At 51.1% G+C, this 25,363-nt stretch overlaps 1 protein-coding gene across 5 annotated transcripts in view; it reads left to right on the forward strand.

The window, feature by feature from the left end:
• LOC119974644 overlaps positions 1-25,363 on the forward strand; it is an 86,898-nt gene that overhangs the window by 7,793 nt on the left and 53,742 nt on the right. The gene's annotated exons all lie outside the window — the stretch shown is intronic.

The raw sequence follows: 25,363 nt of genomic DNA on the forward strand, positions 1-25,363 counted from the left end.
GAAACAGATAAAATTGTTGTTTAAAAACACGCCAGTTGCTGTCCACATAACCATGAAATCTGAGACACATTGGTGGCTTCAATGATTCCAGGTTGTTAATTCGTGCAGTCTGCAAAATCTTCAAATCTCTGTGGACCTTGTGGCAGGCTTGTTTTTTCTCAGTGTTTAATACCATCCAACCCTGGTACCATGTAATGTTGTTGTTGGATGGCCTGATTTATATTACAAGAACACTTGTAGTTAAAGCTATAAATGATTTATTAACATTAACTGTGGGTCAACTGTGTATAGAACAAGAGATGAATAACAGTATGAACATGCACTAGCAACCTCTCTCCCAGTTCCCGAGTGAGTCTGAGGGGTCACCTGACTCTGACATTCACTTATATACTAATGAAACCCCTAGTGGCCAGTCAGTGAATTACAACACAATCATGATATCACTACATCTTTCCCTGCGGGGATAAAGAGAGGGCATTGTGAGCCATACACCTGATGGGTCAGGGTTATTCATAGCAGATGACATGTGTGGGTACCTCATGTAGAAATGAAGTGGTTGTGCTGGTGGGTGCCAGTGCGTTCTGAGGAGCAAGCATGAAGATCGGATGTGAGGCGGGTGCGAGATGTCAACCGGTGATTTTTAGGGGAAGGGAGTTTGGGAATTTGAGGAGAGGCAGGCGCAACTGATAGTCGGAACGAGGTGTAACTTACCCTTGCAGCTTAAGGAGGTCATTGGTTTTTTTCCGACATTGAAGGTGGTCCTCCTTGTCATGCTTCCCGCACTGGCGGCCGCTGCCACTGCCTCCCAGGCAATATTGGGTGACTCTGCTGCTGGTCCTCCCAGTCCCTTGGGGGAACAGGATGTCCCATCTCATATCGACGGCATCGAGAAGCTTGGCCAGGTCTGCATTCTCAAAGCGAGGAGGGGGTCTGTGCGCCGCCTTGCTTGTTTTTTTGACTATGAGTGAGTGCGTTTAAAAGCAATTCCCCCTTGATAGCGGCGAGATGCTGAGGCATGAGTCGGGCGAATCAGACGGCCACACAGCCAGTAATGCTGAGAAGCTTGTGTGGGCTCATTTCCAGAACTAAGTACCGTTAAATGCTAGGCCCCGTCAATTGCATCCAAAATCACCAGTAGGAGTCTCATTAGTATATAAGTGAATGTTAGAGTCAGGTGACCTAAGACTGACTAGGGAGTGGCGATAGAGGTTGCGCCCATTTCATGTGACCAGTGGTGTGGTAGGCCACTCAGCTTTAATTTGAAAAAGGTATAAAAACTTCACTTTAACTCTTTGGAGGGGGTTTTCCAGCTCATCCTGTCAGATTCTCAGTCCCTGACTCCTATGCAGACTTAGGTGGGTGCTCTTCGGTCAATCTATATTTTCAAGTTATCCCCCGCTATAACCCATATCTTTATAGAAGATTTCATCTACTTACCACTTAGTAGCCTGGGTCCCACATTGCTAAGTTAAGTAGACTTTGTAATAACTACCGTTTCAGGTTAAAACTTAAAGTTATTTTATTATATATTTTTTTTAAAAGATAAAAGATGTCTTTACAGAAAAGTAAAAAGATTCTCCTGGTTGGTTGAGAAGACCTTCAGGTCTACCTTGACAATATCTCTTCCTTATCTTTTCATTTCCTCCTGATGAATTCGCTGTTCTGCTCAGTTTCTGTGTTCTATCCTTCCCATGACCGAGGCAGCAATGAGAGCTGACTCTGCTGGCTGTTACCGACTTAGGGTTTATACTTCCCTTCTAGCAATTATGAAGTTTATATGACGTTATCATAAAGTAACTTTGTTTTGCTCTTGATTGTTCAGTGTACCTTTGATCTTAATTACTTCTAACACAACTATGTATTCATGTTGAACATGACTTTAGTTCATCGAACTCTGATTACATTTTTTCCCTTGTAATGTTCAAAAGTGCTATCATCCTAGAGGCGTGTTACATCTGGTTCTTGTCACTTCTAAAGTTGCTTTATTACCAAATAGTGCCCTTAGCTTGTCAGAACTCTGACCCCGATTTGGTGTTAACCTGTGCTCTCGTGGACACGTTGTTTCCCATATTCACCTTGTGTCAGCAAGATTTCACACCAAAACATTTGTCACCCAATTCAACTGAAGATCCTGGCAATTCTTTTTCAGCTGCTTACTAAAATGATTAACTTCAAAGAAGGCGCAAAATATTGTTTCTCTTCATGTAACTAAAAGTTCAATCTGCTTTGACTTGAAAGACAGGCATCAGTTTTACAGCTTGAGCAGTCACAAGCTGTTTTCTTAATGCCTGTTTGATAAAGGCAATCTGCATTTCAAAACCTTCTTTTGCACCTGCCGTTAATCCTTCATGGGATTTTTCCCTACGTTTTCTCATGCACCCTCAGGCCAGATCTTGCCAAACTTCCATGTTTCAAAGGACATATTTTTCCATTTTTACTTTACAAGATGCACCATATAAAGCATTCTTTCTGGTTGTATCACAGCTTGGTATGGATCCTGCTCGGCCCAAGACTGCAGGAAACTACAAAAGGTCATGAATGTAGCCCAATCCATCACGCAAACCAGCCTCCCATCCATTGACTCTGTCTACAATTCCCGCTGCCTCGGAAAGGCAGCCAGCATAATTAAGGACACCACGCACTCCGGACAGACTCTCTTCCATCTTCTTCCTTCAGGAAAAAGGTAGAAAAGTTTGAGGTCATGCACCAACCGACTCAAGAACAGCTTCTTCCCTACTGCCATCAGACGTTTGAATGGACCTGCCTCGTATTAACATAGAACAGAACAGGCCCTTCGGCCCTCGATGTTGTGCCGAGCAATGATCACCCTACTTAAACCCACGTAACCCGTATACCCGTAACCCAACAATCCCCCCATTAACCTTACACTACGGGCAATTTTAGCATGGCCAATCCACCTAACCCGCACATCTTTGGACTGTGGGAGGAAACCGGAGCACCCGGAGGAAACCCACGCACACACATGGAGGACGTGCAGACTCCACACAGACAGTGACCCAGCCGGGAATCGAACCTGGGACCCTGGAGCTGTGAAGCATTGATGCTAACCACCATGCTACCGTGAGGCCCCCACGGTTAAGTTGATCTTTTGTCTCCACCTTGCTATAACTGTAACATTATATTCTGCAGTCTCTCCTTCCTTCCCTGTGGACGGTATGCATTGTTTGTTCAGCATGCAAGAAACAATACATTTCACAGTATACTAATACATGTGACAATAATAAATCAAATCAAATCAAATCTCACCTCTTTGCATAGCCAAATTGCAACGGGCACAGCAAACAGTTATCATGCAGGAGACACTCTTCAGTGAGAATTGCAAAGAGCCATCTGAGCAGTCCAGGCACCTGAATCACATCTTCAGAAGTCCTAAGGTCTGCTCAATGAGGGAGCTTGTGGCGCTTTGAGCAGTGTTGTACCTCTCCTTGACAGGCATTTGAAGGTGACAAACTGGAATCATCAGCCAGTTTAAGTGGGTAACCCTTATTCTCCAGCAAACATCCCTGCAGATGTTCTGCATCCAGTCATTGTTGTGGTGGAGATTCCCCCCCCCCCCCCCCCCCCCCCCCCCCCCAATCCCCCAATCCCCCACAAGCCCATCACCGGTGAATCTCCCATATCTCACGTGTGTGGTGTTCTTTGTGATTCTGTTATCGGGATGGATGTTGTCGTGTTCACAAAGATCACAGAAGCTAAATTCACTAACAAAGTTAACATTTATTAACACTACTTACTACTATAGTGAACAATAATCTAGTCATCTAGAATCTACACTCCACTAACACTAGTCTCTGCACTCTATCTATAACTGTACTCTACACTCTCCAGCCTTCTCCCAGAAACTTGTGAGTCAGTGCTTAATATAGCTCTGCATCTAGCTCCATCTAGTGGTTAATTATGGAATGACATTAACCTTTTTTATTCCGAACATTCCACATAAAGTCACAACGTGGACCACTATCCATCCCATCTGGAGTCTGCAAACATCCCATTCCAGTAAACAATGTGGTATCCCTTTGGCCTCCAAGTTTGTCAGCATTTCATGCAGCCTTGTTGGTGTCCACCTTCCGTCTCCTTGGTCTTCCCTCTGCCTTCCATTGTTAGTCATCCTCAGTCACTTCCTTGCACCTCTGCCTGCGATTGTGCACCCTCGCACCCCCCCCCCCCCCCCCCCCCACCCCTCCCAGCCTTTGCACAGCACTCCTTCCACATTGCCCCCCCTTTGTCTTCATCAACCCTCCTCAGGTCAAACCTCAGTTGGCAGGGAGCTGGAGGGGAGGAACCTCTCTGCCCCAGCAGAATGGCGTTCAGAGCAACGGGAGTGGCGCAGCGCTATGGAAGGTCGGTTATATATGTTGCACTCACCTCGAAGTCTGAAGCAAACTGAGGTCTGCCATGTTCATGCCACTCATTTCCAAACGGGTATGGGCGCGTCATGGTTTCCCGCTGGCGTGACACAAAATTGGAAGGCCTGATGAGATTTTGCTGTTTTGATGAGCATTCATGAGATGCAAATTAATGCAAATTGCATTGCCGCTACCATATAACGGGAGAATTGCCCCCCCCCCCCATTAACCCGCCATTGGGAGACTTTCAAACTGTTTTCACGCCAACGAGTGTCCAAATTTCCGGTGCCCTTTGTAACCTTCACTCTCCCTGTAGCTACTGTAGCCACCTAAAATGGACACTGGACTAACAAGATGGAGAATTGCTAAGACTGCAGGGAAAAAGCAGTTTAGCCAAGACAGCAGTCTGCAAAGACTGATTAGCATTTTGCAAGCAGCAAAACTAGTTTCTGGCCAGGTGGAAGATCTCAAACCAAAGGTGTTAATGGCAAAACGCTTTGCATATTAATGAGGCAATCCAGATCTGGGCACACACAATGGCAACATTTAGGTTTGAATAGATACTTTAAGTGGATGTCCAGACAGAGCGGCACCAGAAGTATCCACTATAGAAACCGCCCCCTCCATCAAGAAGAGACCCTCACATTGGGGGAATTCAAAAGATATCGATTAGAATTTGGTCCAATCGATACCTGAAGGTAAAGCCCGCCCCAAAAGAGGCACGGACATTGGGGCCCTATAAAAGATAGACCCCACACATGGTCCTGTCTGTTGTTTCGTGCTCCGGCTTTGACTTCGACCAAGAACTTCGAATTGTATCCTGACTCCAGCCGTTGAGCACCAGCCGCCGAACCGTAAGTGACAATACGACGCTCGCTACGCGAACCAGGCCCACTAGACCCCCAGCGACCAGCACACTCTCTGAAGGTTGCAGACCAAGATCGGAATGAAGGCCTCGCTCCCTGACCTTGCCTGTTCCTGTTTAGTTAAGTATTCTGATCGCTTAGTTTAGTTATAGCTTAGTCCCTTAGCGTGTGCATGCGTATTTATTATATTTGTATAATAAATATTGATTGTTTGGAACTTACTAATCGGTGTATCGTTTTATTACTTTGAACCTGACCTTGGAATATTTGTGAGGTGTTATACGGCACCTGGCGACTCCCGAGCTGAAAATACATACACAGAGCCTAGCAGTGTTAAGCACACGGCCTTTAAACGGAGGCGTGTTAATACACTCCAATAAACGCGAATTCTCCGGCGCTGTTTTTTGGGCGGGGGCAGGATTCCCGCCACGCCGGTTGGGGGCCGTTGGCCCCGGCTCCTCTGGTGATTCTCTGGGCCCCAATGGGCCGAGTGGCCATCCATATTTGGCCAGTCCCACTGGTGTGAACTACTCAATACACGCACCGACCTGGCAAGTGAGTATGCGTGTGCGGTCCTAAGGAGGGGTGCATGCGGTCCGACCCCAGGGGGGGCCCCCACGGTGGCCTGGCCCAAGATCGGGGCCCACAGATCTGCGGGCGGGCTTGTTCCGTGGGGGCACTTATTTCTTCCGCGCTGGGCCCCTGTAGGGCTCCACCATGGCCGGCGCAGAGAAGAGAACCCCCCATGCATGTGACAAAATACGGCGGCTGGTCCGCGCATGCGCGGAATCACGCCGGCCATTCCGCGAATGCCCGAGATCACGCTGGCCCTTCGGCGCATGTGCGAACTTGCGCCATCCCTTCGGTGCCGGCTGGAGCGGCACCAACCCCTCCGGCGTCCACCTACCCCCCGAATGTGCGGAGAATTTCGCACTTTTGGGGGTTGTTGACGCCGGAGTGGTTGGCCCCGGTTTCCCGCCGCCGTGAGGGAGAATTCCGGCCCTTGTTTCTCCCTCCACAGATTCTGCCAGACCAACTCAGTTTTACCAGCACATTCTGTTTTTATATCTATTGTATTTCTTGGCCTGTCAGGAATCCGACCAATAGTGCTTCACTCCTTCTGCAATTTGGGCATGTTGTGTATCCATGGTGGTTTTAGTAGTTTCCTCACAAGCAGCCTTGTAGCTGAACAGGGGCACTTTTTAAAAAATAAAAATTTTATTGAGGTATTTTCTGGTTTTACAGCAACAACAAAATAAACAATATACATAAATCTATAAAAATAGTGCAAAAGCCGTCTTCCTCCCTTACAGGTCCCACCTTTATTAACCCTCTACTCTAAGCTAAACTACCCCCCCCCCCCTCCCTTCTGCTGATGATTAATTTTCCGCAAAGAAGTCGACAAATGGTTGCCATCTCCGGGCGAGCCCTAACATTGACCCTCTCAAGGCGAACTTGGGGCGAGATTCTCCCAAAACGGGAGAAATCGTAAAGCTGCCGTAAAACCCGGGCGGGTTTTACGGCAGCGCGCCCCTTCCCGACCGGGGACCGATTCTGGTCCCCGGTCGGGGCTAGCAGCCCGACGCCGTAGGCTCCGGCAAGACGGGCTTAACGAAAATCGTTAAGCCCGCTTGCCGGAGTTAGCGCCGGCTGACGCGTCATATGACGTCAGCCGCGCATGCGCAGTTTGGAAGACTCCAACCCGCGCATGCGCGGGTGACGTCATCGCGTTTTTGCGCGAAACCCGCGCATGCGCGGGCCGGGTTGCCCCTCAGCCGCCCCGCGAATGGATACTGCGGGGCGGCGGAAGGACAAGTAGTGCGCGGGCATCGGGCACTACGGCGATCGGTGGGCACCGATCGCGGGCCCATGGCACCCTTGGCACGGCCGTGGTACTGCCGTGCCAATCGGTGCCATGGTTATAAAAAGCGAGTTTGTGACGCCGTTTTTACGAACGGCAAGACCAGGTGTGTTTGCCGTTCGTAAAAACGGCGGAAAGGGCTGGGACTTCGGCCCATCTAACAGCTGAGAATCGCTGCCGGCCGTAAAAAAACGGCGGCAGCGATTCGGGTCGGGACTTCGGCGGGGGGGTGGGAGAATAGCGGGAGGGCGGCAAAAATGTCGGGAAGGCCCTCCCGCTATTCTCCCACCCGTCGTGGGGGGCGGAGAATTTCGCCCTTGATTTTCTCCAAATGGAGAAAGCTAGCCATGTCCAATAGCCAGGTCTCCCACTTCGGGGGCTTTGAGTCCCTCCAAGCTAATAGTATCCGTCTCCGGGCTACCAGGGAAGCAAAGGCCAGAACGTCTGCCCCTTTCTCCTCCTGGATTCCCGGATCTTCCAACACCCCGAAAATCGCCACCTCTGGACTCGGTGCCACCCCTGTTTATAACACCGTGGACATGACATCTGAAAACCCCTGAAGGAGTCCCCTAAGCTTTGGACACGTCCAGAACATGTGGACATGGTTCGCTGGCCCCCACACACCTTGCACACCTATCTTCTACCCCAAAGAACCTGCTCATCCGGGCCACTGTCATGTGAGCCCGGTGAACAACATTGAATTGTATCAGGCTGAGCCTGGCACATGTTGCGGACGCGTTGACGCTACTCAATGCTTCTACCCATAGACCATCCTCTCTCCTCCCAACTCCTCTTCCCACTTGCGCTTCAGCTCTCCAGTCTGCGTCTCCTCTGACCCCATGAGTTCCTTGTAAATGTCAGAGTCCCTCCCTTCTCCCACCCACCCTCTGGAAACTACCCTGTCCTGTATCCCCCTTGGTGATAGGAGCGGGTGGGTTGAAACCTGCCTGCGTAGGAAGTCCTGCACCTGCAGGTACCTGAATTTGTTTCCCCTCGCCAATCCAAATTTGTCCTCCAGCTCCCTCAAGCTAGGAAAGCTCCCCTCTATAAACACATCTCCCATCCTCTCAATTCCTGCCCTCTGCCATCCCCGAAACCATCCCACCCATCCTTTCTGGGGCAAACCAGTGATTATTACAGATTGGGGACCAGACCGATGCTCCCTCTGCTCCCACATGCCTCCTCCATTGTCCCCAGACTCTCAGGGCCGCCACCACGGGACTGGTGGAGTACCGTGCAGGTGGGAACGGCAGAGGCGCCGTTATCAACGCCCCTAAGCTGGTGCCCTTACATGAAGCCGCCTCCATACGCTCCCATGCCGACCCTACACCCACCACCCACTTCCTGATCATGGCTATATTCGCCGCCCAATAGTAGTTACTGAAGTTTGGCAGCGCCAGCCCGCCCTCTCCCCGGCTCCGCTCAAGCATCCCCCTCCTTACCCGCGGGGTCTCGCCCACCCAAACGAAGCCAGTGATCACTTTGTTGACCCGTTTAAAAAAGGACCGGGGAATAAAGATGGGGAGACACTGAAACACAAACAGGAATCTCAGGAGGACCGTCATCTTAACCCTCTGAACCCTCCCAGCTAACGAAACGGGAGTGTTTCCATCTCCGAAAATCGTCCTTCATTTGGTCTACTAGTCGGGCCAGATTAAGTTTGTGCAACCATTCCCATTCCCGCTCCACTTGGATGCCTCGATACCAAAAGCTTCCCCCTACCACTCTAAATGGCAGTTCCCCCAGTCGCCCCCCCCCAGTCCCCTCGCCTGGACCGCAAACATCTCACTTTTCCCCATATTTAGTTTATACCCTGAAAATTGGCCAAATTCCCGCAGAATTCTCATGATTTCTTCCATCCCCTCTGCTCGGTCCGATACATACAGGAGCAGGTCGTCTGCATAAAGCGAGACTCTGTGTTCCACTCCCTCCTGGACCAGCCCCTTGAAGCCCTTAGTGCAATTGCCAGCGCCTCTATGGCTAACAGTGGGGAGAGTGGGCATCCCTGTCTCGTCCCCAGATGCAGCCTAAGATATTCCAATGTTGTCCTATTCGTCCGTATACTCGCCACAGGAGCCTGATACAGCAACCTGACCCAATCAATAAAGCCCCACCCAAATCCGAACCGGCCCAGTACCTCCCACAGGTATTCCCATTCTACTCGATCAAATGGCTTCTCTGCGTCCATTGCGACCACTGCCTCCACCTCCCTACCTTCATGATCATGTATAATAACCTTCTTACATTGGCCACCAACTGCCTTCCCTTAACAAACCCCGTCTGGTCCTCCCCAATAATGCCCGGAACACAATGTTCAATCCTAGAGGACAACATTTTGGCCAGCAGTTTGGCGTCCACATTCAATAGGGATATCGACCTGTAGGACCCACTGCTGGGTTCTTGTCCTGCTTCAGGATCTGCAAAATCGTGGCCTTGACATTGTCGGGGACAGCACCCCTCTCCCCCTTGCCTCATTGAATGTCCTCATCAACAACGACCCCAATATCCCAGAGAACTTTTTATAGAACTCCACTGGGTACCCATCCAGCCCTGGGGCTTTACCCGACTGCATGGCCTTCAGACCCTCCGCTATCTCTTCCATCCCGATCAGGGTCCCCAGCCCTTCTACCAGCTCCCCGTCCACCTTCGGGAAATTCAGCCCCCCTAGGAAGTGCCTCATCCCCTCCGGCGCTGTTGGGGGTTCCGACCCATACACACTACTGTAAAACTCCTTAAAAGCCTTATTCACCCCTTCTGAGTCTCCAACCAGGTTCCCATCTCCAACCTTTACTTTCCCGATCTCCCTGGCTGCCTCGCTCTTTCTAAGCTGCTGTGCAAGCATTCTGCTGGCCTTCTCTCCATGCTCATAAATCGCCCCTCATTGCCTTTCTCAGCTGCTCCATCATCCTCCCTATGGTTAACAAGCCGAACTCCTGTAGTCTCCGCCGTTCCCTTAAACGTCCTGTCTCTGGGGTCTCCGCATAACCCCTGTCGACCTGCAATATCTCCTTTACCAGTCGGTCCGTCTCTGTCCCGTCTACCTTCTCCCTGTGGGCCTGTACCGAGATCAGCTCCCCCCTAACCACCGCCTTCAATGCTTCCCAGATCACCGCTGCCGAAATTCCCCCCGTATCATTGACTTCCAGGTAGTTCTGAATACATTTCCTCAGCCGCCTGCACACCTCTGACAGCTAAAAGACCCACATCTAACCTCCAGTGCGGGCGCTGGTTATGTCTTTACTAACCTGTAGGTCAACCCAGTGCGGAGCATGGTCTGAGATTGTGATCGCCGAGTACCCCATGTCCACCATCGCCATCAGTAAAGCCCTGCTCAAAATAAAGAAATAAATCCAGGAGTACACTTTATGCACGTGTGAGTAGAAGGAGAACTCCTTCACCCTCGGCTGCCCAAATCTCCATGGATCCATGAAACTTTTTAGTTCCTTTGCCATTTGCACCCTGCCCGTTTTTGAGCTTGACTGGTCTAAACCAGGGTCAATAACGTGTTGAAATCCCCTCCCATGACCAACTTATGCAAATCCAGGTCCGGTATCTTCCCCAGCATCCTCTTCGTCCCAATTTGGTGCATACACATTTACTAGTACCACCTGTACCCCCTCCAATTTCCCACTGACCATAATGTACCGGCCTCCCACATCCAAAACTATCCTTCCCGACTCAAACACCACCCGCTTGTTGATCAGGATCGTGACCCCCTGGTCTTCAAGTCCAGTCCCGAGTGAAAAACCTGCCCGACCCAAATTTTCATTCATCTAATCTGGTCAACTACTCAAAGGTGCATCTCCTGCAGCATTACCACGTCCGCCTTCAGTCCTGTCAAATGCACAAACACGCATGCCGTCTTGACCAGCCCATTTCGCCCTCATCCATTCCAGGTGATCAGCCTGGGGGGCTCATCGCCACCCCCCCCCTTCACCGATCAGCCGTCCCCTTTCTTGGGCCAGTCTCCAGCCAACGCCCCGTGCCTGCCGCCAGGCACCCTCCACCCCCGACCTCCTCTCTGTCCCTCAGCAACAGTCCCTTCCTCATCAGCAGAACATTTTCCCCCCTCCTCCCCCTAGTAACAACACAATGTAAATCGACCCCTTTGATAAGCCTAACATCTGCTCACCCCCCACTATGCTTCCGTGAGCTCGCCCGCCCAGCTAGCTTGGTGGCCTCCACCCCTGGCGCCAGACATTTACCCACATATTGTTCCCTTCCCACCCTTACCCCCGCTCATACACACATATTCAAATGACAAACAATCCCGACACAATTGCCCAGAAGATCCAGCATCTAACAAACACACCTCCATTCCCCAACAGTGCAAATGTAAACTTTAACTCACTCAGCTCTGCAACTGGCCCCAAATCAATACAGAAGGCATTACAAATAGCTTCTACAAAACAAAAAATGAGAAACTTTTTCAAACATGAACGTTGCAGCAAAGTTCAAAAGTTCTCAGTCCACCACCAGTCCTTTCCTTTTCGCGAAGTCCAGCACTTCCTCAGGTGACTCGAAACAAAAATGTTGCTCCTCATACGTGATCCGGAGACGGGACGGATACAGCAGTACGAACTTCACCTTTTTCTTAAAAAGGGACGACCTGATCTGGTTAAACCCCGCTCTTCTCTTGACCACCTCCGCACTCAGGTCCTGATAGATCCGCAGGATACTGTTCTCCCGTTTGCAGCTCCGTGTCTGCTTGGCCCACTGTAAAATACGCTCCTTATCCAAATACCTGTGGAATCTCACCACCATTGCCCTCGGGAGTTCTCTCAATTCGCGGCTTCCTCGCGAGCTCTCTGTGCCCTGTCCACCTCCCCCAGCAGCTTCTCGAACATGTCCGCTATGTGTGCCCCAGCGTCCGCTCCTTCGGACCCCTCCGGGAGCCCAACGAGTCTCAAGTTCTGTCAGTGGGACCTATTCTCTAGCTCCTCCACCTTCTCCAGGAGCCTTTTCTGCTGGTCTCTCAGCAGCCCCACCTCCAGCTCCACCACTGTTTGATGTTCCTCCTGGTCAGCCAGCGCCTTCTCTACTTTCTGGATCACCCGATCTTGGGCATTCAATCTAAGCTCCAGCCGTGCAATTGACTCTTTAATCGGGTCCATGCAGTCCTGCTTCTGCTTGGCGAAGCCCTCCTGGGTAACTTGCATCAGCTGCTCCGTTGACCGCTGGGTCAACAAGCCAGAGGTCCAGTCCTCCGCCATGCTGTCTCCTCCTGCAGCTTCAGCCCAAGCCTTCTCTATCCGTCTGTTTCTGCCTTTGCGAGCACTTCTAGTCCTCCTCTCCATGCACCGATATGGGAATCCAGTACCCAATTGCCTCTGTCATCGATTGTTCAAATCAAGTCCGGTAAAAAAATCGGGGGAAAAGGTCCAAAAGTCCGACCCGAGCGGGAGCCACCAAATCTGCGACTTACTCCTTCATAGCCGCCACTGGAAGTCCTCGAACAGGGGCACTTTGAGAACGATGGTGGATAACATAATAATAATCTTTTTTTTGTCACAAGTAGGCTTACATTAACACTGCAATGATGTTACTGTGAAAAGCCCCTAGTCGCCACATTCTGGCGCCTGTTCGGGTACATTGAGGGAGAATTCAGAATGTCCAATTCGCCTAACAAGCACGTCTTTCGGGACTTGAAGAAACTGGAGCACCCGGAGGAATCCCACGCAGGCACGGGGAGAACGTGTAGACTCCGCACGGACAGTGACCCAAGCCGGGAATCGAACCTGGATCCCTGGTGCTGTGAAGCAACTGGGCTAACCACGTTGCAGCCTGTAGCGTTGACACCTCCAAAACGAAGCTCTGCGTTTTGGTAGAACCCCCCACGATCTGCAGACTCGTGCTGGGGTCCACCCCAGAGCAATTTCAAAAAGCACCTCATTGGCTGTCAAGTGCTTTGGGATGTCAAGAGAGGCGCAACAGAAATTCAGAGTTCTGACATCCTTTTTCAATGGCGAGAAGGTGCAGCTGTAGGATAAACGCAGAGGAAAAATTGCCATCAGGATTCCGCAAAATCGAAGTGACACCCAAGGAAAATAAGACAAACAGTGCGGAAATTACTTTAACATTGTTAAATGTTTTCTTTTCTTAAACTGTGCCCTTTAAATGAACTTGTGCACTTAACTGATTTCCTATCAACCCTGGAAGCCTATTATTTAGGGGTATAATTATTGTTGCACATGCTCTGCGCATGAATGCGAGGAAATTATGTGCAGGACATTAACAGCCTCATTTCAATATTTTAATGAAACTCCCGCCTGTTTTAAAAAGGCATTCCCTACCCCCATTTCTCCCCAACTCAGAAATTTACACAACACCCTCGGTGCACATGATCTGGTTGTTACGGATCTCTCCCCTGCTCTGGCAAACTAGAGACTCTGCAAATAGATGTTGAAAGTAAAATAATTCTGCCCTGAAGTGGAAATTATAGAGTATTCATTTTCACAGGATGCCACCTAAGCTGGAGGCTGTTACAATGCCAAATAATAGGTTGAGATGCTCGCACCTCTCTGACCCCTCACCGGCAGAGTTTGCTTTTATCTTCGCTGAGCGAATTGTTTTGCAGCAGGTAGCATGGTTGACCGGGAAAGATGTTCACATTTAAACATGGATTCTGAACAGGAATGCTTTCATAGCAGGGCAGCACGGTGGCACAGTGGGTTCGACCTGTTGCCTCACGGCACCGAGGTGCCAGGTTCGATCCCGGCCCTGGGTTACTGTTCGTGTGGAGTTTGCACATTCTCCCCGTGTTTGCGTGGGTTTCACCCCCACAACCCAAAAGATGTGCAGGCGAGGTGGATTGGCTGCATTAAATTGCCCGTGAATTGCAAAAAAAATGAATTGGGTACTCTAAATTTATTTTTAAAAATGCTTTTATCACGAATGATTCAAGGATAAGCTTTATTGGGATTTATTTACTCAATAGCGATTGTAAGGAAATAAACTTGCCCTGCATGTATTTGAAATTGTTCTGCACAAAACGTTTTGCTTTTACGTTCATCACAACTTTAATTTCCATTGCATAGCAACATTTTTATACAATTACTGTGGCTGCATTTAATGCCCATTACTACTCGGCTTTGAGATGGTGGTGGCGATACGCTTTCTGCAACACGCGTGTGCCGGAATATTCCAGCTGTTGATGCTGGCGAGATCTTCCAGTCTCGTCAATGGACCACCTCTGCCGCGGTTTACCCGGCTCCGGGGAGAGGGGGGTTCATTTCCCATTGACGACAGCGGGATCTTTTGGCATGCCACATGTTTCGAGGCAGATTGCTTAACGAACCCCGCTGACTCTCTACGTACACCATTGTTGTTAGGAATGAGTTCCAGCATTTTCTGACCTAAACAGTGAAGGAAAGACGATGTAGTTCAGTGTTAGGACAGTGTGTGATTTAGAGGGGAACGTTCAAGTGGCGGTGTTCCCCTGCGTCCGCTGTTTCTGTTCTTTGAGGTGGCAGATGTTGCTGGTTTGGAAGGTGCTGGCCAAGGGGGCTTGACAAGTTCATGCAGTGCACCGTACAGATGGTACACACCGCTCTCACTGTGCACTGGTGGCGGAGGGAGTGACTGCTTAATGGGCTGTCATTCAATCTGCTAGATGTGTTCTGGATGGTGTCAATGCCTCTTCGGTGTTGTTGGAGCTGTACTCATCTGAGCAAGTGGAGAGTACTCTGTCACACTCCTGACTTATGCCCTGTAGGTGGTGGACAGGCTTTGGGGAGTCAGGAAATGAGTTACATTCGACAGAATTCCCAGCCTCTTAGCTGCTGTTGTGGCCACAGTATTTATATGGAAGTTCCAGTTCAGTTTCTGGTCAATGATAACAAAGAACAAAGAAAAGTGCAGAACAGGAACAGCCCCTTTAGCCTCCAATCCTGTGCCGATCATGATGTCCAAACAACAAAAAAACCTTCTGCGCTTACTCGGTCCATATCCCTCTATTTCCTCCCTATTCATGTATCCATCCAGATGCCTCTTAAATGTTGCTAACCTGCCAGCTTCCACCACATCCTCTGGCAGCGTGTCCCAGGCACCCACCACTCTCTGCGTGAAAAACCTACCTTGCACATCTCCCTTTAAACTTTCCCCTCTCACCTTGAACCTGTGCACCCTTGTTATTGACACTTCCACCCTGGGAAAAAGCCTCTGACTATCCACCCAGTCTATGCCTCTCATAATTTTGTAGACCTGATAAGGTCTCCCCTCAGCCTCCGTCTTTCCAGTGAAAACAGTCCTAGTTTATTCAACCTCTCCTCATAGCCAACACCCTCGAGACCAGGCAACATCTTGATGAACCTTATTTTCACTCTCTCCAAAGGTTGGAGGAGTTTAAACTAATTCAGCAGGGGCATGGGAACCTGGATTGTAGTTTTGGGGTACGGGAGATTGAGAGTACAGAGGTCAGGAGCACAGATTTGACTTCGCAGGAGGGAGCCGGTGTTCAGGTAGGTGGTTTGAAGTGTGTCTACTTCAATGCCAGGAGTATACGAAATAAGGTAGGGGAACTGGCAGCATGGGTTAGTACCTGGGACTTCGATGTTGTGGCCATTTCAGAGACATGGATAGAGCAGGGACAGGAATGGTTGTTGCAGGTTCCGGGGTTTAAGTGTTTTAGTAAGCTCAGAAAAGGGGGCAAAAGAGGGGGAGGTGTGGCGCTGCTAGTCAAGGACAGTATTACGGTGGCGGAAAGGATGCTAGATGGGGACTCTTCTTCCGAGGTAGTATGGGCTGAGGTTAGAAACAGGAAAGGAGAGGTCACCCTGTTGGGAGTTTTCTATAGGCCACCTAATAGTTCGAGGGATGTAGAGGAAAGGATGGCGAAGATGATTCTGGAAAAGAGCGAAAGTAACAGGGTGGTTGTTATGGGAGACTTTAACTTTCCAAATATTGACTGGAAAAGATATAGTTTGAGTACATTAGATGGGTCGTTCTTTGTACAATGTGTGCAGGAGGGTTTCCTGACACAATATGTTGACAGGCCAACAAGAGGCGAGGCCACATTGGATTTGGTTTTGGGTAATGAACCAGGCCAGGTGTTAGATCTGGAGGTAGGTGAGCACTTTGGAAACAGTGACCACAATTCGGTGACCTTTACGTTAGTGATGGAAAGGGATAAGTATACCCCGCAGGGCAAGAGTTATAGCTGGGGGAAGGGCAATTATGATGCCATTAGACATGACTTAGGATGTGTAGGTTGGAGAAGTAGGCTGCAAGGGTTGGGCACACTGGATATGTGGAGCTTGTTCAAGGAACAGCTATTGCATGTTCTTGATAAGTACGTACCAGTCAGGCAGGGAGGAAGGGGTCGAGCGAGGGAACCGTGGTTTACCAAAGAAGTGGAATCTCTTGTTAAGAGGAAGAAGGAGGCCTATGTGAAGATAGAACATAGAACAGTACAGCACAGAACAGGCCCTTCGGCCCTCGATGTTGTGCCGAACAATGATCACCCTACTTTAAACCCACGTAACCCGTATACCCATAACCCAACAATCCCCCCATTAACCTTACACTACGGGCAATTTAGCATGGCCAATCCACCTAACCCGCACATCTTTGGACTGTGGGAGGAAACCGGAGCACCCGGAGGAAACCCACGCACACACAGGGAGGACGTGCAGACTCCACACAGACAGTGACCCAGCCGGGAATCGAACCTGGGATCCTGGAGCTGTGAAGCATTGATGCTAACCACCATGCTACCGTGAGGCCCAATGAAGCGTGATGAGGCGTGAAGTTTCAGTTGGGGCGCTTGATAATTACAAAGAAGCGAGGAAGGATCTAAAGAGAGAGCTAAGACGAGCAAGGAGGGGACATGAGAAGTCTTTGGCAGGTAGGATCAAGGAAAACCCAAAAGCTTTCTATAGGTATGTCAGGAATAAAAGAATGACTAGGGTAAGAGTAGGGCCAGTCAAGGACAGTGGTGGGAAGTTGTGTGCGGAGGCTGAGGAGATAAGCGAGATACTAAATGAATACTTTTCGTCAGTATTCACTCAAGAAAAAGATAATATTGTGGAGGAGAATGCTGAGACCCAGGCTATTAGAATAGATGGCATTGAGGTGCGTAGGGAAGAAGTGTTGGCAATTCTGGACAAGGTGAAAATAGGTACGTCCCCGGGGCCTGATGGGATTTATCCTAGGATTCTCTGGGAAGCCAGGGAAGAGATTGCTGAGCCTTTGGCTTTGATTTTTAGGTCATCATTGGCTACAGGAATAGTGCCAGAGTACTGGAGGATAGCAAATGTGGTCCCTTTGTTCAAGAAGGGGAGTAGAGATAACCCCGGTAACTATAGGCCGGTGAGCCTAACGTCTGTGGTGGGTAAAGTCTTGGAGAGGATTATAAAAGATACGATTTATAATCATCTAGATAGGAATAATATGATTAGGGATAGTCAGCATGGTTTTGTGAAGGGTAGGTCATGCCTCACAAACCTTATCGAGTTCTTTGAGAAAGTGACTGAACAGGTAGATGAGGGTAGAGCAGTTGATGTGGTGTATATGGATTTCAGTAAAGCATTTGATAAGGTTCCCCACGGTCGGCTATTGCAGAAAATACGGAGGCTGGGGATTGAGGGTGATTTAGAGATGTGGATCAGAAATTGGCTAGTTGAAAGAAGACAGAGAGTGGTAGTTGATGGGAAATGTTCAGAATGGAGTTCAGTTACGAGTGGAGTACCACAAGGATCTGTTCTGGGGCCGTTGCTGTTTGTCATTTTTATAAATGACCTAGAGGAGGGCGCAGAAGGATGGGTGAGTAAATTTTCAGACGACACTAAAGTCGGTGGAGTTGTAGACAGTGCGGAAGGATGTTGCAGGTTACAGAGGGACATAGATAAGCTGCAGAGCTGGGCTGAGAGGTGGCAAATGGAGTTTAATGTGGAGAAGTGTGAGGTGATTCACTTTGGAAAGAATAACAGGAATGAGGAATATTTGGCTAATGGTAAAATTCTTGGTAGTGTGGATGAGCAGAGGGATCTCGGTGTCCATGTACATAGATCCCTGAAAGTTGCCACCCAGGTTGATAGGGTTGTGAAGAAGGCCTATGGTGTGTTGGCCTTTATTGGTAGAGGGATTGAGTTCCGGAGCCATGAGGTCATGTTGCAGTTGTACAAAACTCTAGTACGGCCGCATTTGGAGTATTGCGTACAGTTCTGGTCGCCTCATTATAGGAAGGACGTGGAAGCTTTGGAACGGGTGCAGAGGAGATTTACCAGGATGTTGCCTGGTATGGAGGGAAAATCTTATGAGGAAAAGCTGATGGACTTGAGGTTGTTTTCATTAGAGAGAAGAAGGTTAAGAGGTGACTTAATAGAGGCATTCAAAATGATCAGAGGGTTAGATAGGGTGGACAGCGAGAGCCTTCTCCCGCGGATGGAGGTGGCTAGCACGAGGGGACATAGCCTTAAATTGAGGGGTAATAGATATAGGACAGAGGTCAGAGGTGGGTTTTTTACGCAAAGAGTGGTGAGGCCGTGGAATGCCCTACCTGCAACAGTAATGAACTCGCCAACATTGAGGGCATTTAAAAGTTTATTGGATAAGCATATGGATGATAAGGGCATAGTGTAGGTTAGATGGCCTTTAGTTTTTTTCCATGTCGGTGCAACATCGAGGGCCGAAGGGCCTGTACTGCGCTGTATCGTTCTATGTTTTATGTTCCACATCCTTCTGATAATGTGGTGACCAGGACTGCACGCAATACTCCAAATGCAGCCTAACCAATGTTTTATATAGCTGCAACATGATTTCCCAACTCAAGCACTCAATGCCCCGGCTGATGAAGGCAAGCATGCCCTATGTCTTCTTAATCACCTTGGCCACCTGTGTTGCCATTTTTAGGGAACTTCTATAACCAATCCAGTATCCATCTAGCCAGCCCACCCCGAATCCCATGTGATTTTAGTTTTTGGGCCAGTCTGCCACGTGGGACCTTGTCAAACGCCTTACTAAGATCCATATAAACTACATCCACAGCCCTTCCCTCATCAATTATTTTTGTTACCGCTTCAAAAAACTCAATCACGTTGGTGAGACATGACCCTCCCCTTACAAATCCATGCTGCCTGTCATTAACTAGTCAATTTTTCTCCAAATGTCCAAATGTGCAATTTTTCTCTCAGTATCTTTTCCAAAAGCTTCCGGACCACTGATGTCAAGCTCACCGGCCTATAATTTGCTGGATTGTCCCTGCTTCCTTTCTTAAACAAGGGAATAACGTTGGCTATTCTCCAGTCCTCTGGAACCTCGCCTGTGGTCAAAGAGGATGTCAAGATATCCGTTAAGGCCTCAGCTATTTTTCCCCTTGCCTCCTGCAGTAACCTGGGATAGATCCCACTGGCTCTGGGGACTTGTCTACCTTAGTGCAATTTAGGATACTCAACACTTCCTCCTTTGATATATTGATGTTCTCAAGAGAGTTCACACACCTATCCCTAACATCAACATCCGTCATGTCCTTCTCCCTGGTGAATACTGATACAAAGAACTCATTAAGGATTTCACCCACTTCCTGTCGTTCAATGCAAAACAAAGTACAAAGAACAGTACAGCACATGAACAGGCCCTTCAGCCCTCCAAGCCTGCGCCGATCATGTGTCCTATCTAGACCAACAGCCTGGATCCTTCTATACCCCGTCTGTTCATGTGTCTATCCAGATAAGTCTTAAGGGCCGCTAATGTATCTGCCTCAACCACCTCACTTGGCAGTGCATTCCAGGCCAGCACCACCCTCTGTGCAAAAAAATTCCCCCACACATCTCCACTGAACGTATCCCTCCTCGCCTTGAACTTGTGTCCCCTTGTTATTGCCTTTTCCATTCTGGGAAAAAGCCTTCACTGTTCACCCTATCTATACCCCTCATAATTTTATAAACTTCTATCAGGTCGCCCCTCAGCCTCCGTCTCTCTAGGGAGAATAATCCCAGTTTATTCAATCCCTTCTCATAGCTAATACCCTCCATACCAGGCAACATCCTGGTAAACCTTTTCTGTACACTCCCCAACACCTCCACGTTCTGGTAGTGTGGTGACCAGAATTGGACACAGTATTCCAAAAGTTCTAAAAAATTGTTACATAATTTGCGAGCTTTTATACTTGACATCCCGTTCGATTAAGGCAAGCATGCCATGTGCTTTCTTTACCACCATTTCCACCTGTGCTGCCACTTTTAAGGATCTGTGGACTTGCACGCCCAGATCTCCCTGTGTCTCTATGTTCCTGATGGTTCTGCCATTTATTTTTTTAGCTCCCAGGTGAATTGGATCTACCAAAATGCATCACCTCGAATTTGTCCGGGTTAAATTCCATCTGCCATTTCTCCGCCCAATTTTGAAGCCTATCTATAAAACCTCCCTCATTGTCCTTAAGTGGGCCTCCTCTTTCTCTTGCTACCCTCTTGCTCCTAATATATGCATAAAAGCCTTGGGGTTCTCCTTGGCCATGTTTGCTAAAGACATTTCATTGACTCTTTTAGTCCTCCCAATTCCACGTTTAAGTTACTTCCGACGTTCACTGTACTCCTCAAGGGCTTCGTCCTGGATGTTGATGATTGGGCTTCAGTGATAATAATACAATTGAATCAAAAAGGAGATTCTTCTTTTTTTTTGGAGATGGTCATTGCCTGGAACATGTGTGGCCTGAAGGTCACTTGCTACTTATCAGCCCAAGCTTGAATGTTGTCCAGACCTTGTTTCAAACTGTTTCAGTATCCAAGGAGTTACGAATGGTACCAAACATTGCAATCATCAGCGAAAAACCTCACTTCTGACTTTGTGATGCAGGGAAGGTGTAGTAAATGCAACGATTAGCAACCACCAATTGGCTAACGAACAGCGGAGGGTTTATGAGCAAACAAACTATATGCAGAACACAATAAATAATTTGTTGTGTTTCTATCTCAGCACTAGAATCACAGCTGGCAGAAAAAATCCACACCCTACACCAAGATCCCCGTGCTCGCTTCCTGTTGGCTGATTGGGTCATATGACCATTCCAATGTCGCCCCTTGTGGTAGTATGACTATGGGTATTATGGTACCTTGGAAATAAGCTGCTATTGGTGCAGAGGACTAGCTGCCCATTGGCCCGGGTAAGTCATGTGCCTCTCAGCCGATTGGCTGAGAGGTAGGTAGCTCCGCCTACAAGGCGGGATATAAGAACCCGTGCTTCCCGGCAGTCGGCCATTCTTCTGTATGTCTGCTGCCGGGCACACATCTTGTGCATTAAAGCCTATCTCATCTTCATCTCGTGTCCAATTGATGGTGCATCACCCCTTGAAGGGGCTGTAGTGATTTCTGTATGTAGTAACACATGATCAGACTATGTTAAGCTATAACAGATGGCCACACTATCAGGACCTATATAAATATTTCCCTGCTCTTTCCTAGAGGAGTGTGTTTCTGTAATGCAGAGAGTACAGAGCTAGAGAGAAGAAGTTAATACATATCAGTAATTATCTTTATCTTATTTAATAGTTTGATCTACAGTTATTTGTTTGTTTACTAGTTTAGTATTAAGTAAAAAGAACTCATGAGATTATTTTATATTGCTCATTAAATTACTTTATCATCGCCTTCCGGTGGCGGCTATGAGGGAGTGAGTCGCACATTCAGTGGCTCCCACTCCGGTCCACTTTGGACCTGATTTCCCGACTTTTCGGAACTTTTGAGCGCTAGAAAAGACGGCCACAAAGTTGCTGATTTAAACGTGCGGAGCTGCATGGAAACAAAGAAGAGCAGAAAGCAGTGAAAGCAGGAAAAGAAAGGGCAGAGACAATGTGGTGTGGGAGCTGACCTGGGATCAAAGGTGGCTGACGTACGGACCGCGGACCAGACAATCCAAGCAGCGCTGGACAATATGCTGCAGGTCATAAAAGGAAGTTTGGAAGCAATGAAGCGGGATAACTTAGAACACTTCAGAAAGCGGTGGAGCAAGTGAACCAAAGACTGGAGGCCCAGGACAAAAAGGTCAAGGAGCTGGAGCAAGCGGTGGAGGAACAGGCTGACACACAAACGACCGCTGCAATAGAAATAGATGGGTTAAAGGAGCGACAGAGAAGGCTGCTTGACAGACTTGAAGACCTGGAAAACAGAGCCCGCAGACAAAATCTGAGAATTGTTGGCCTCCCAGAGGGGGCCGAAGGTGCGGACGCCACGACGTTTGTGGCAGACCGGCTGCAGCAGCTGATGGGGGCTAACTCCTTCCCGCAACCGCTGGAGCTGGATGGGGCACACAGAGTGCAGGTGAGGCAGCCGCGACCGGGGCGGGGTGCCCCCCCCCCCCCCCCCCCCCCCCCCCCCCCCCCCCCCCCCCCGACCAATGGTGGTCAGGTTCCACGTGTTCACAGATAAGGAGCTGGTCCTTCAGTGGGCAAAGAGCACAAGGAGCTGTACGTGGAACAATGTCCTACGCATCAACCAGGACCTGAATCAGGAGGTGGCCAGGCGACGAGCAGCCTTTAAACAAATTAATTAAAGAGATTTTGTTCAAAAAGCACGTGAAGTTCGGTCTACTCTTCCCGGCACGTCTTTGGGTCACACGCCAGAGCCAGCATTACTACTTTGTGGACCCCGATGAGACGATGGAGTTCGCAAAGGATCAGGGACTGGTGCCGAACTGAGGACCCACGGACTCAAGCCAGAGTCGGAGTATTATTGTTTACGTGACTTCTATTTTTCTTGGACTGACTTTCTATTTTTTGTTGCTTCACAGGTACTTTGGGCACGATTCTCCGCACCCCACGCCGGGTGGAAGAATCGCGGGAATGCCGGGCAAATCACGCCACGCCGCCCTTGCACCGCCGCGATTCTCCCAACCCCCCAAAAATGGCGTGTCGCGTTTTACGACAGGCCGCTCGGAGAATCGCCACTCGCCGTTTCTCACGGCGACCGGCGATTCTCCGACCCGGATGGGCCGAGCGGCCTGCCGAACCCGACCGGTTCACGCCGGCGTCAACCACACCTGCGGCGAAATTCTCCGACCCCACGCAGGGTCGGAGAATCGGCTGGCAGCGGCGTTAATCCCGCTCCCGCAGGGTTTTCTATTCTCTGACCGGCCAAAAACCGGCGTTGTGCAAATCCCGCCGGCAGCCTCTGAAAACAGCTGGCGCCGGCGGGATTTCATTATATTTTTGTTTCAACAAATCTCCGGCCCGGATGGGCCGAAGTCCCGCCGACGTGGCCACGGGTCACGTCGGCGAAAAACAGAGTAGCTTTAAAACGGCGTCAACCATTGATGATGGTTGACGCCGTTCAGTGTCCGAGGGCAATTGGGGGGGGGGGGGGGGGGGGGGGGGGGGGGGGGGGGGGTTGCGGCATTGGGAGGGGGGGGTTGCGGCATTGGGGGGGGGAGTGTTGCGGCATTGGGGGGGGGTTGCGGCATTGGGAGGGGGTAGCGGCATTGGGGGGGGTTGCGGCATTGGGGGGGGGGTTGCGGCATTGGGGGGGGGTTGCGGCGTTGGGGGGGTAGGGGTGGTGGGGAGGGGGGTAGGGGTGGTGGGGAGGGGGGTAGGGGCGTTGGAGGGGGTAGGGGTGGTGGGGGGGGGTTTGGGGGCAGCGGCGTGCAGAGAGGGGGGGGGCGACGGATGCCCGGGGCCAACGCACCGTCGCCCCCCCTCTGTACGCCGCTGCCCCCTACCCCAACCACGCCCCTACCCCCCTCACCACCCCTACCCCCCTCCCCACCACCCCTACCCCCCTCCCCACCACCCCTACCCCCCTCCAACACCGCCCCCCCATCTCTCGCAACGCCGCAACCCCCCACCCTCAACGCCGCACCACCCACCCTCTCAACGCCGCAAACCCCCCCCTCAACGCCGCAACCCCCCCCCCCTCTCAACGCCGGGTCCCCCCCCCCCCTCAACACCGGTACCCACACCCCCCCTCCCTCTGAAGGCCGGTACCCACACCCCCCCTTCCCTCTGAAGGCCGGTATCCACACCCCCCCCCCTCTCCCTCTGAAGGCCGGTACCCACACCCCCCCTCCCTCTGAAGGCCGGTAGCCACACCCCCCCCCCCTCCCTCTGAAGGCCGGTACCCACACCCCCCCTCCCTCTGAAGGCCGGTACCCACACCCCCCCTCCCTCTGAAGGCCGGTAGCCACACACCCCCCCTCTCTCCTCCTCCCCCCTTCCTTCCTCTTCCCCCCTTCCTTCCTCCCCCCCTTCCTTCCTCCTCCCCCCCTTCCTTCCTCCTCCCCCCCTTCCTTCCTCCTCCCCCCCTTCCTTCCTCCTCCCCCCCTTCCTTCCTCCTCCCCCCCCTTCCTTCCTCCTCCCCCTTCCTTCCTCCTCCCCCCTTCCTTCCTCCTCCCCCCCTTCCTTCCTCCGTTAGTGGAGGGGGGGGGGGGGTGCGGCATTAGTGGGGGGGGGGTGCGGTGTTAGTGGGGGGGGTGCGGCGTTGAGAGAGGGGGGGGCGGTGTTGGAGGGGGATAGGGGTGGTGGGGAGGGGGGTAGGGGTAGGGGCAGCTGCGTGCAGAGGGGGGGCGACGGTGCGTTGGCCCCGGGCATCCGTCGCCCCCCTCCTCTGCACGCCGCTGCCCCTACCCCAACCCCCCCTCACCACCCCTACCTCCTTCACCACCCCTACCCCCCTCCAACGCCGCCCCCCTCTCTCAACTCAACGCCGCAAACCCCCCCTCCTCTCAACTCAACGCGGCAAACCCCCCTCCTCTCAACTCAACGCCGCAAACCCCCCCCTCCTCTCAACTCAACGCCGCAAAACCCCCCCCCCTCCTCTCAACTCAACGCCGCAAACCCCCCCCCTCTCCTCTCAACTCAACGCCGCAAACCCCCCAACGCCGGGTCTGTCTCTCTCCTCCTCCCCCCCCCCCCCCCAAATGCCGGTCTGTCTCTCCCCCCCCCCCCCCCCCCCCCACGCCGGGTCTGTCTCTCTCCCCCCCCCCAAATGCCGGGTCTGTCTCTCTCCCCCCCCCCCAAATGCCGGTCTGTCTCTCTCCTCCCCCCCCCCCCAAATGCCGGTCTGTCTCTCTCCTCCCCCTCCCCCAAATGCTGGTCTGTCTCTCTCCTCCCCCTCCCCCCAACGCCGGGTCTGTCTCTCTCCTCCCCCCCCCCCCCAACGCCGGGTCTGTCTCCCTCCCCCCCCCCCCAAATGCCGGGTCTGTCTCTCTCCCCCCCCCCCAAATGCCGGTCTGTCTCTCTCCTCCCGCCCCCCCCCAAATGCCGGTCTGTCTCTCTCCTCCCCCCCCCCCCCAAATGCCGGGTCTGTCACTCTCCCCCCCCAAATGCCGGTCTGTCTCTCTCTCCC

The sequence above is a fragment of the Scyliorhinus canicula genome, chromosome 12, assembly GCF_902713615.1.
Source record: "Scyliorhinus canicula chromosome 12, sScyCan1.1, whole genome shotgun sequence".
NCBI lineage: Eukaryota > Metazoa > Chordata > Chondrichthyes > Carcharhiniformes > Scyliorhinidae > Scyliorhinus > Scyliorhinus canicula.